This window comes from Numida meleagris, unplaced genomic scaffold (assembly GCF_002078875.1).
Source record: "Numida meleagris isolate 19003 breed g44 Domestic line unplaced genomic scaffold, NumMel1.0 unplaced_Scaffold913, whole genome shotgun sequence".
Classification (NCBI taxonomy): Eukaryota; Metazoa; Chordata; class Aves; order Galliformes; family Numididae; genus Numida; species Numida meleagris.
The window spans coordinates 767-1273 of NW_018365128.1; positions in this window are offsets into that span (position 1 = coordinate 767).

The following is a 507-nucleotide window of genomic DNA, read 5'->3' on the forward strand; positions in this document are numbered from 1 at the left end:
CGTGTCCCCTTGTCCCCAGTGTCCCCATGTCCCCAATGTCCCCGTGTCCCTGTGTTCCTGTGTCCCCATGTCCCCAATGTCCCCGTGTCCCCAGTGTCCCCTTGTTCCCAGTGTCCCCATGTCCCCTTGTCCCCGTGTCCCCAGTGTCCCCATGTCCCCTTGTCCCCATGTCCCCTTGTTCCCTTGTCCCCAGTGTCCCCGTGTCCCCATGTCCCTGTGTCCCCATGTCCCCAGGTCCTGTGTCTCCATGGCCCCGTGTCCCCATGTCCCCAGTGTCCCCATGTTCCCAATGTCCCCTTGTCCCCATGTCCCCAGGTCCCGTGTCTCCGTGTCCCTGTGTCCCTGTGTCCCCATGTCCCCGTGTCTCCATAGCCCTCGTGTTCCCATGTCCCCATGTCCCAGTGGAGTGTCCCCGTGTCCCAGTGTCTCCATGTCCCCGTGTCCCCATGTCCTCATATCCCTGTGTCCCATGGCGGTGTCCCCACGTCCCCCTGTCCCCGTGCCCCC